This window comes from Hoplias malabaricus, chromosome 15, assembly GCF_029633855.1.
Source record: "Hoplias malabaricus isolate fHopMal1 chromosome 15, fHopMal1.hap1, whole genome shotgun sequence".
NCBI classification, from domain to species: Eukaryota; Metazoa; Chordata; class Actinopteri; order Characiformes; family Erythrinidae; genus Hoplias; species Hoplias malabaricus.
In genome coordinates this window covers 36,308,625-36,317,140 of record NC_089814.1, presented here as the reverse complement: position 1 = coordinate 36,317,140, position 8,516 = coordinate 36,308,625, and the positions used below count along the sequence as shown (strand labels likewise).

Below are 8,516 nucleotides of genomic sequence, written 5' to 3'. Positions count from 1 at the left end.
ATGGATGGATGGATAAATGAATGGATGGATGAATGAATGGATGGATGGATAAATGAATGGATGGATGGATGGATGAATGAATGAATGAATGGATGGATGGATAAATGAATGGATGGATGGATAAATGAATGGATGGATGAATGAATGAATGAATGGATGGATGGATAAATGAATGAATGGATGGATGGATAAATGGATGAATGGATGGATGGATGGATAAATGAATGGATGGATGGGTGGATGGATGACAGTTGAACTAGGCTATGAGGCTTTGCCTGTAGTGAATACATGAGAATGGTCTTCAAAGCATTGAACAGTATGGATCTGTGGGACCGTCTGCAGCCTCAACTTCCACTTTTCGTGTATCACTGCACCACCTTGTGGACACAACTGGGACTACATCCACATAGACACGAGGGCTATGTCCATTACTCAATTGAATCATTCTGAGTGGGGTGTGGGGGGTGAGTTATGATTAGGTTTTGTGAAGACGGAGGGCAGCTGTGAAGAGCTTTAAAGGTGTGTTCTGTGGTAAACTCTGGAGTGAAATATTTCAGTTTTGAATGATGTTATTGAACACCTCCTTGATTAAAGACACTGAGTGAATGAGGGCTGGACGATAATTCAGTATCAATATTTATCACAATATGAAATGTTTCAATAACAAGGACATGATGTTTAGACACTGTCAATATTTCAGTACACACACACACACACACACACACACACACACACACCTGTGGACAGTTTCACATTGTCTCCCTGTCACACACACACACACCTGTGGACAGTTAGGGTTAGGGTTTCACAGTCACCCTGTCTCTCTCACACACACACACACACCTGTGGACAGTTTCACATAGTCACCCTGTCACTCATACACACACACCATCTCTCCGCACACACACACACACAGACATGCACACAAACCTGTGGACACACATCCTGTCACTGACACACACACACACACACACACCTGTGGACAGTTTCACACAGTCACCCCGTCACTCACACACACACACACACACACCTGTGGACAGTTGTACATAGTAACCCTGTCACTCATACACACACACACACCGTCTCTCAGCACACACACACACAGACTCGCACACAAACCTGTGGACACACATCCTGTCACTGACACACACACACACACACCCCTGTGGACAGTTTCACATAGTCACCCTGTCACACACACACACACACCCCTGTGGACACACAGCCAATTCACCTACCATCATGTGGTCAAGGAAAGTGGAGCGCACCTGGAGGAAACCTACCCGGACAAAGGGATAACACCTGACAGTGACCTGAGATGAGGAGCAACACCCAGGACCCCGTGTGTCAGTGACTCCCCTGTAGCACCGCCATGACCCCAACACCAGACGTAGTTTAGATGGGAATCATAGAAAGGCCTACACCAGCCAACGTCCCGAGTGTGATTTGCTTCTGACCGAGTACAATACCAATAAAGAACATTCACTCTAATGTAACAAGCAATACACTGTGAGTAGAGCTTGATTGGGAATAACGTAATTCTACAGTAAGATAACGATGCCAAGCACACTGCAAACCTGCTGGCGTTCTCCGAGCAGTGGACTGGCCGCCCTCAAGCCCAGACCTCACCATTACTGACTGAGCTGTTTCTCTGAAACTCTGAGAGAAAGTTTGCCAAAATGAATAGAGGCTGTGATAAAGTTGTGGACACATTAAAGCAACAGTAGGTGGAGTTTTGACCTTAAACTTCCAGCTTCAAAATAGTGGGGAAACTTCACAGAGCTGTAACAGGGAGAACAGAGTCTCTGTTGTTGCTACTCCAGGCTCAGCACGGCAGAAACTGCACTGTGTAACTTTTGGAGGAGGGTAGGAAACCACCCTGTCCCTCCCCAGTGATTTCAGTACAGTGCTGTAATACAGTAGGGGGAGCCCCAGGAACAAGAAAATAATAATAAAACAATATAAAATCTTACATAGTGTTCCTTTAAACACTGAAGACCTTGTGCTTTATTGCTGTAATGTAGTATATAACGTTCTTTTATTATATTTAATTAAATGTGTTTTTCTGCTTTTTTACTTTTCCTCATGGTGACATCTGAAACTCACTAGTGGAGGGTGGGCGAAGGCTTTTGTTACTGTACAAACAACAAACATGTTTCTGCTAGAAATGCACCATTCATTTAGTTTCTGTGCTGTTTTGTGGCATCTTTAAAGTTTATTTCCATTATTAATTCAGTCTGGAAGAGAGTGTGTGTGTGTGTGTGTGTGTGTGTGCTGAGACATGGGGTGATGAGCAGGACTGTGAGGGGACGTGTGGTGGGAGAATCCTGCACATTTCTCTCTTTCAGAGCTGTGTGAATGGAACTGATTTTCCACTTGAATGGGTTTCTACAGTGAAACCCCTCCAAACAAACACATCCGAAAACACTACATCTCTCTCTTTCTCTCTCTCTCTCTCTTTCACTCTCTCTCTCTCTTTCTCTTTCTCTCTCTCTCTCTCTCTCTTCCCCTGCCTGCCACCCTCAATATCTCTCCATTCCCTTTCTCTTCAACTCTCACTCTCTCCCACTTTATCCCTCATCCCCTCCCTCCTTCTCCTCTGTCTCAATTTCCCTTTCCACTCCTCCCTCTCTCATCTCTTCCTCTTACCACCTCTCCCTGATTCTCTCTCTCTCACACACACACACACACATTCTCAAACAATAAATGTCCACACACTGAAGCTCCCTTCTCTTTTTTCCCCACAGTGCCCACCACAGGATTCTCATCTTCCCAGTCATCACACACACACACACGCACACACACACACACACGTATAGAATTCAACACGAACTAACTCCAGTAATAAACACAGACCGAGGACAGACATGCTGGAGGTGTAGGTCCAGTACGGAGTGGATGTGCCCTCGTTTGTGCCTCTCCTCGGTTTCCACGCTGGGGCTGGGTGGTGGTCTGTGAATCACGCTCTCCGCGCATGCGCCGTACCGCCGACGCTGCAGACCGACGCTGTCAGAGAAACACACACGCACACACACACTTTTAAACGTCTCACACACACGGGGCTCGAGCCGCTAAAGATGACACGCCTCTTTCATGTGTCCAGAGAGTAGCGCCCACCTTCCGCTGTCACTTCACCGGGAGAGAGACCCCTGCCTCCGGTAAGCGCCTTTTAAACGAAGGGTATATCGCTGTATTTCGTCATATTTGCTGTGGCTTGTGCTTTACTCACGTATCCCGTCTCTGCCTCGATAATACACGGCTGTAAACGCGTGGTAAAGACCCGTGAGGGTGCGCGTGTCCCGGAGATACGGGTTCTTCTCACGGTGGAGGGGTGTGTGTCACGGTTCTGGTGAATTCTGCCTGTTACAGTGCGCTGAAGGGCCCAGGGTCGTTCACCTGTTCGCCTCCGGAGCCTCGGAGCCTCAGAGTGACGTAATGTTAAGCAGCGGTCCATCACTGTGTGTGTGTGTGTGTGTGTGTGTGTATACACATTGTGGGATTCTCGTTCTTGTAGGAACCACAGGCTGGTCTCCACTATGTAAATCATAATTAAGGTGAAGACGTTTTAGAGACAGGGTTAATCTTAGGTTCAGGGTTAGGATCAGGATTAGGACTAATCTTAAACTTAGGTTCAGGGTTAGGATTAGGTTTAAGGTTAGATTTAAGCTTAGGTTCAGGGTTAGGATTAGGTTTAAGCTTAGGTTCAGAGTTAGGATTAGGTCTAATGTTAGATTTAAGCTTAGGTTCAGGGTTAGGATTGGGTTTAATCTTAGGTTCAGGGTTAGGATTAGGTTTAAGGTTAGGTTTAATCTTAGGTTCAGGGTAGGATTAGGTTTAATCTTAGGTTCAGGATTAGGTTTAATTTTAGGATCAATGTTAGGATTAGGTTTAAGCTTAGGTTCAGGGTTAGGATTAGGTTTAAGCTTAGGTTCAGGGTTAGGATTAGGTTTAAGCTTAGGTTCAGGGTTAGGATTAGGTTTAAGGTTAGGTTTAATCTTCAGGGGAATGGCTGTTTTTTTTTTTTTTCCTGAACAATGTACATTTTATACACTCTTTCCAAACACAGATACAGACCCACATTAGAACGAGTGAATTCAGCCGTTTACTGTGAAGCCTTGGTACACACAGACGTCCACAGCTAGTGAGAGTAGAGAAGCTGGAGGGTTGTAAAGACCTCCAGCACTGAGCTGTAGAGGAGCAGCTCTGTGATGGAACACCATCTCCTTCCTTAGGGATGAGTTGGAGTGATATCCGTGACCTAGATCTAATCATCTGTCGTTAGTACCTGACCTGTCTAATGCTCTGGTGCTTGGATGCCAGCAGACCCTCCCTCCCAGGAATGTTCCAGCATCTACTCTAAAGCCTTGTCAGAGGAGGAGAGGCTGTTATTGCTGAAAAGGGAGAGACAATTCATGTTAATACCCGTCGTGTCAGAAGAAGTGTTGGATCAGCGGATGTTCAGGAGTTTAATAATCGAAGACAGAAGAGTTATGATCATAATTTCACAGATGTATCAGGCTGTGGGTGCTGTATTACTGTCACACAGCTCCAGGGTTCTCAGGTTGTGGTTCTACCCCTGCCTCAGGTCACTGTCTTTGGGTAGTGCTGTATGTGGTGGGTTCTCCCTGTGTCTGCACGGGTTCCCGGCTTCCTCCCACAGTCCAAACACAGTGTGTGATTTGTATCTGGACTTTGGAGTAACATATGCAGGTGATCAGAGGCGTACCGATGTATTAAAGACCTTCACGGTGTTTACATTGTGTGTTTAAATCACTGTGGGCCGTACGTCATTAATCTGACTTTGTTATGAAACATTCCTGCACTATGTGATGCGCTCATGAATTGTAAACTAAATGATGCTGATTAATTTATACTACGCTACTTCACTGAAGTCACTAATAGGAAGTCATCAATAATTCAAAGTAATGCAATGAGAATTCAATCAACTTTTACATGAGCAAGGCCCAAAGAAATCCCCCTCAAACATCACATCAATCAGAGGCTTGATTAGGGGAGGTGGTTCACAGGTGAATGGATTTTATTGTAGAACATTCCGCAGCTTCCTCAGAATTATCCTCCGTTCAAACAAACAAAATACAGACATATTTTAACAAACTCTGCACATTTATTTTTTCCAAAGTCACTTCTGGCAGCGAGAGCAGGCAAATCGGGGGGGGGGGGGGGGTGTGCACTGAGCCCTTATGTTGGTGAGCACAAAGCTGAGTGAGGGGTTTTCGGCGCTGTGCAGTTCATCTCAGCACAACCAGACAGTGCACTCTGACGTGTGCTGGCGATAAAAACCCGTTTCTGAGTGAGTGTAAAGACACACACACCACAGACACGTCATTATACCACCCTCACTTTCAGATACCATCCTTAATTTTAAACGCAGCTGTGTACGGTATTACCCTTATACCACACAGCCTTGGTCTAGACGGAACTTTACTGGTTAATGGTGCTTTATTTGAACATCTCTGCACAATGTGTGCTAACCAATCGCATCCATCTCTGCCTCCGAGCTGATAACCAATTACATTTCTTCTGCCTCACACCATTCTAGTGATTTTGCACACAAGCAAATGCTGACCATAACCTTTCCTCAGCGTTAGCATTGTTAGCACATTTGAGGGACGTACTGCTTTTACCCACACCCAGACTCCCCAGAGCAGATTCGCTTTTTGGAAAATTAACAACATTCCGATAAAAGAATGACACCAACTATCCCTTGGGGAACAAGCTGGCTTTGCCTGTGTGTCATCTCATTGTTGGACGGAGTTTTTAAATAGCAGCCCAAGCCACAGCTCGGCCTCTGCTGAAAGCCGTGAGTCGTGTAAGTTCATCTGCTCTGCTGTTGGTGCTTATTTTTATCAGAATGCACTGCTAGCTTCCTCCAGTGAAGGGAAATGCCACTGACTCAAATTCCCCCCTCTGCCTTGGGAAGAGGAAGGATGGCACACAGCTCAGGTCAGTGGTCTAATGCACATTCCTGGGTCCACGGCCCTGAGGAGATTATATAAACGTGCCTCTTTGTCATGGAGCCTGGCGTGTCATGGCACTGCTGAGGCGTTGCCATGGTTTCCCCCTTATTAATCACTACATTGCTTCAGACTGGCTCCTGCCCACTCGCCAAAATAAAAGTCCAAACTTAAAAGTGCAGTAAGTCATTTTTACCTTTTTTATAAACATCATTTTTTATTATTTTTATATTATTTTTCTGTAAAAGGCAACTCATGCCAGATGTGTGATTTGCTGTGAGTTTTGGGTCCCTGAAAAAAAACCAGTTTATTCTCCACAGAGCGGGCCCCCAGTGTGCAAAATACCCCCTTATAATCGGGAGGTCCCTATCTTCTTACGTCTGTGTTGCGAAATATAAATTAAGGTTTTATTTAAATAGAGAAGGCACACACTGTCAAGATAATTCACCTCAAACACCTACTCAAACTACAAAGTAAAACCACGCCACTGCCCCTGCATTCACTGAACCGTGATCCCTGAACTACAGTCCTGTTAATAGCAAAACAATTTAAAAGCTGTGCCCCCCTTCCTTTTAAAAGGGAGCTAAATCGGTGCAGAGTGAGAGAACTGTTACTGCTTTCACTAGCAGCGCAAACAGGAGCGTGAGAATAGACCAGTCCTTCACACTGTGTGAAATTCTCATGGTGAATGGACCAATAGAAATGCTCCAAAATGACGGTGTTTTCCTTCTCCTTCAAAGTTACGGTTTTGGAGATACATCTTTTTCTTTGGACAGTGATGGTATATCGCACTAAGAAATATTAAATAATAAAACGTATAACTCAACACGAGCGAGATGCTGAATACAAACACCAGCAGCTTGAGTAATCACTGCACTAACGAGCTTTGAGGTAGTGAAACTATCAATAGAAATAGAAATATTACATCTGCGATTTCGGAGCAGACAAATGTGACGCTAGTAAAACTTTCACAGATATTTTACTAAGAACTATATCATCTGAGAGATGATTTCACTCCTTCATTCTCTGAAGTGGCACTCTGTCTAAACACTGTTTTTCTGTGGAACAACTCAGCTGCTGGGGTCTGACTCAAAAGCACATGACAGAAGATAGCGCCGCAGTGTCACACGGTCAGAAAAACAGACTGTTCCCATGTGTCACGGCCTGTTACGTCACTGCCACCGGGGGCAGCACAACAGCAGTTACCTACATTGGAGTTATTACTTTTAAATAATTTAATATGAGCCATAAAACTGAACTGAGTGTTTATATTTACTCAGTGACTTCCCTGCTGTGGCGTTACATCCTCGCCATTCACTGTTCAAACCTTTGAAGTGTAAGCTGTTATCCGAAGCTTGTGGGACATTCTCTAAGGCAAAAGAATGCTGCAATTTGTATGATTTTTTTACACAAATACATAAATGAAGGTTGTCTTTTGCTGTGATGATAAAAACAGGGCATTAAGCAGCTCCAGGGTTATAAACATTGCCTTAGGGACACAGAGGAGGCGTGAGAACGTCATAGTTATTTTATACTGATTGTACAGAGAGTCGCTGCCACACAGCCCCAGGGTCCTGGAGATTTGGATTCAATCCCCACTGGGGACACTGTCTGTGAGGAGTTGTGTGTTCTCTCTGTGTCTGCGTGGGTTTCCTCCAGGAGCGGTCAAAAAATACATGTAAGTAGATGGCATGGGTGTGGGAAATAGTGTGTGAGGGGCTGGGCGAGTGTGTGAGGGGCTGGGCGAGTGTGTGAGGGGCTGGGCGAGTGTGTGTGGGGCTGGGCGAGTGTGTGAAGGGCTGGGCGAGTGTGTGAGGGGTTGGGCGAGTGTGTGAAGAGCTGGGCGAGTGTGTGAAGGGCTGGGCGAGTGTGTGAGGGGCTGGGCGAGTGTGTGTGCGGCTGGGAGAGTGTGTGAGGGGCTGGGCGAGTGTGTGAGGGGCTGGGCGAGTGTGTGAGGGGCTGGGCGAGTGTGTGAGGGGCTGGGCGAGTGTGTGAGGGGCTGGGCGAGTGTGTGTGGGGCTGGGCGAGTGTGTGAAGGGCTGGGCGAGTGTGTGAGGGGTTGGGCGAGTGTGTGAAGAGCTGGGCGAGTGTGTGAGGGGCTGGGCGAGTGTGTGAGGGGCTGGGCGAGTGTGTGAGGGGTTGGGCGAGTGTGTAAGGAGCTGGGTGAGTGTGTGAGGGGCTGGGCAAGTGTGTGAAGGGCTGGGCGAGTGTGTGAGGGGTTGGGCGAGTGTGTAAAGAGCTGGGCGAGTGTGTGAAGGGCTGGGCGAGTGTGTGAGGGGCTGGGCGAGTGTGTGTGCAGCTGGGCGAGTGTGTGAGGGGCTGGGCAAGTGTGTGTGCGGCTGGGCGAGTGTGTGAGGGGCTGGGCGAGTGTGTGAGGGGTTGGGCTAGTGTGTAAGGAGCTGGGCGAGTGTGTGAGGGGCTGGGCGAGTGTGTGAGGGGCTGGGCAAGTGTGTGAAGGGCTGGGCGAGTGTGTGAGGGGTTGGGCGAGTGTGTGAAGAGCTGGGCGAGTTTGTGAGGGGCTGGGCGAGTGTGTGTGGGGCT

The 8,516-nt window shown here is 46.9% G+C and overlaps 1 protein-coding gene across 1 annotated transcript in view; it reads left to right on the top strand.

Annotated features, from left to right (window-relative positions):
• The first annotated feature begins 2,798 nt into the window (after positions 1-2,798).
• Positions 2,799-8,516, top strand: part of si:ch73-362m14.4 (actin-binding protein WASF3) — a 25,824-nt gene continuing 20,106 nt past the window's right edge. Inside the window, exon 1 of the mRNA XM_066646728.1 lies at positions 2,799-3,158. The gene's annotated coding sequence lies outside the window, so the exon portion shown is untranslated. The remainder of the gene's footprint in view (positions 3,159-8,516) is intronic.